At 47.0% G+C, this 2871-nt stretch overlaps 1 pseudogene; it reads left to right on the forward strand.

Annotated features, from left to right (window-relative positions):
* The window catches only part of LOC108803641, a 3803-nt pseudogene extending 1044 nt beyond the window's left edge, over positions 1-2759 (forward strand).
* The last annotated feature ends 112 nt before the right edge of the window (positions 2760-2871 follow it).

A 2871-nucleotide genomic window follows, 5' to 3' on the forward strand; every position in this document is an offset into this window, starting at 1 on the left:
CATCACTTCCTGTCTCGCTGTTTGAGACACCCCTTCCTGTCTGACATCACTTCCTGTCTCGCTGTTTGAGACACCCCTTCCTCTCTGACATCACTTCCTGTCTCGCTGTTTGAGACACCCCTTCCTCTCTGACATCACTTCCTGTCTGTCCCACTTACTGGTTTGCTGGTTGTTGAAATCATCTGTTGGTTTTCCATCACTTCCTGTCTCGCTGTTTGAGACACCCCTTCCTGTCTGACATCACTTCCTGTCTCGCTGTCTGAGACACCCCTTCCTGTCTGACATCACTTCCTGTTGGGCAGGTATAAACAATAAACATACCTGTGCTCAGGGCGCTTAGCATGGGATTATCGAGCAAGCAGCATCTGTCTCCTGACTCTACATGACTCTATAGAAGGCGGGACTTCCAGTCCTCGCATAAAGGAGCGCAGTACAACGGGGGGAATTCTTTGCGTTTGGCGCAGCTTAATGCGACATGGATTTGTCCGCTGAACCAAGCGAATTTCCATAACACCTGGCAAAATGCCTGCGCTATTATGTTGCAGATCGTCTTAACAATGACCCTGGTTGGAAATCAGACGCTAGTGCACCGGGCGAAGGGGAGCACAAAATGATGGATTACATCAGAAGACAGAGAGCACAGCCTCATCACTGCTTATGCGGAGCTGACGCTGATCTTATAATGCTTGCACTAGCTACTCATGAACTAAGCTTTACAATCATAAGAGAAGAATTTAAGCCTAATCAACCAAGACCCTGTGCATTGTGCTCACAAGTTGGACATGAACTGAAGGACTGTCAGGGTTTGCCCCGTGAGAAGAAAGGCGAGCATGATGAATTTGCAAACACCCCACCTGGCTCTGAGCAGGAGTTTATCTTTATTCGGCTTAATGTGTTGCGCGAGTACCTAGAGAAAGAGTTGACGATGTCAAGCTTGCCTTTCCCGTTCGACTTTGAAAGAAGTATTGATGATCGGGTTTTCATGTGTTTCTTTGTTGGAAATGACTTCCTGCCCCACTTGCCCTCTCTTGAAATCAGAGAGGGCGCCATTGACCGTCTTGTGACCATTTACAAGAATGTCGTCCACAAGACTGGGGGCTACCTTACAGAGAGCGGATTTGTGAACCTGGAGAGGGTGCAGATGATCATGCTGGCAGTTGGAGAGATCAAGAAGAGGAAGGAAGAGGATGAAGGCGGAGAAGAACCCGACTTTTATTCCAACTGGCCAGTTTGCTCCTCATGCCCTAGGTCGGGGCTCCTCATCTGTCCCTCAATCCTTAAGCAACCCAAGGCAGGCAAAATATGAACTCCAATGACAAAGAAACCCAATCAGGACCAAAAAGGAAAGCAAATGACAGTGAGCCCGAGCCGGAAGATAATATCAGAGTGTGGGAATCTGGTTGGAAGCAGCGTTATTATAAAAACAAGTTGGATGTTGATTCTACTGATGAGGAATTTCGTCGTAAGGTTGTACGGTCTTACGCGGAAGGACTCTGCTGGGTATTACGGTACTACTACCAGGGCTGTGCCTCTTGGAAGTGGTTCTTCCCATTCCACTATGCTCCTTTCGCTTCGGACTTTGAAAATATCACGGAGCTTTTTAAGGAGTTTGAAGTGAACACAAAACCATTCGAGCCATTGGAGCAACTGATGAGTGTTTTTCCAGCTGCTAGTGGCAACTTCCTGCCTCCTACCTGGAGGCGCCTTATGAGCGATCCCGAGTCAAGTCTAACTGACTTCTACCCTGACGACTTTGCACTTGATTTGAATGGCAAAAAATATGCCTGGCAAGCTGTTGCTCTATTGCCATTTGTTGATGAGCGGCGGCTAAGAGTTGCTTCGGAAGAGGTTTACCCTGACCTCACTTCTGATGAAATGCGGAGAAACAGCCTTGCAGGAGACCATCTCTTTGTTGGAAAAAACCATCCCCTCCATGAATTCGTACATGAGCTCTACAGGAGCAACCTACTGACATTCCGCCCGAACTGTGCCATGGCATTCAAGGCAAAATGGATACTGATGAAGGAGCCATTCTTCCAAACATAACTGTGGAATCTCCAGTTCCTATGTTACGGAGTGTGACACAGAATTATTCGATTAGTATAACATTTCAAGACCCGCAATATACAGATGGCTATGTTTTCAAAGCGGTGGTTCTGCCACGAGCAAAGAAACCACCAATAACATTAAAACCTGGAGATTTTGAGCGAACGAACAACAATGGCAGGCCGTGGAGACCACGCCTTGGCTTCAATACTGACCGTAAGCCAGTCCACTTGCAGCAGTCTGCTTTCAGGACATTGGGGCATTCCTTCCCACAAGCCCGAGGGCACCAAAGAGATGGACTGTACAGCAGTGCCCCACCACCTGGAGCTTATAACCCTGTAAATGCATACCGGATGCCCATCCTCCACCAGCCACCATTGTACAATGCTATGCCAAACCCCAGAGTGCAAAATGCATGGACTAACCAGCAGCCACCACAAAGACATTATGGGCACAACCCAGCCCAACATTATTCTAACCCTGGACATGGTGGACCAAGCAACTACTATCAGCGACACGGTAGCGATTGGAATAGACAGCCTTACAACCAGGGAAGGAATTACCAAATGCCGCCCCAGCCGGGAAGATACAACAGCCGGAAGTAAATGTCTTCGGCAATGTTTTTAAGCAGCTTGTTGGGGGACTTCTGTAACAGAATCTACACAGTTTAACCATAAAGCTCTCAAACATTTGTACGTGTAAATCTGTATTTTTTATTTTCTGCTTAGTTTGGGGGGTTTTTTTGTACAGGAAGATTTTTGTTGTTGTTGTATTTTACAATTGGGGGTATTGAGTTGTCTGAAGTATTTTTTAAAATATATTTCC

Source organism: Nanorana parkeri, unplaced genomic scaffold (assembly GCF_000935625.1).
Source record: "Nanorana parkeri isolate BGI_ZX_2015 unplaced genomic scaffold, ASM93562v1 scaffold3973, whole genome shotgun sequence".
Taxonomy (NCBI): Eukaryota; Metazoa; Chordata; class Amphibia; order Anura; family Dicroglossidae; genus Nanorana; species Nanorana parkeri.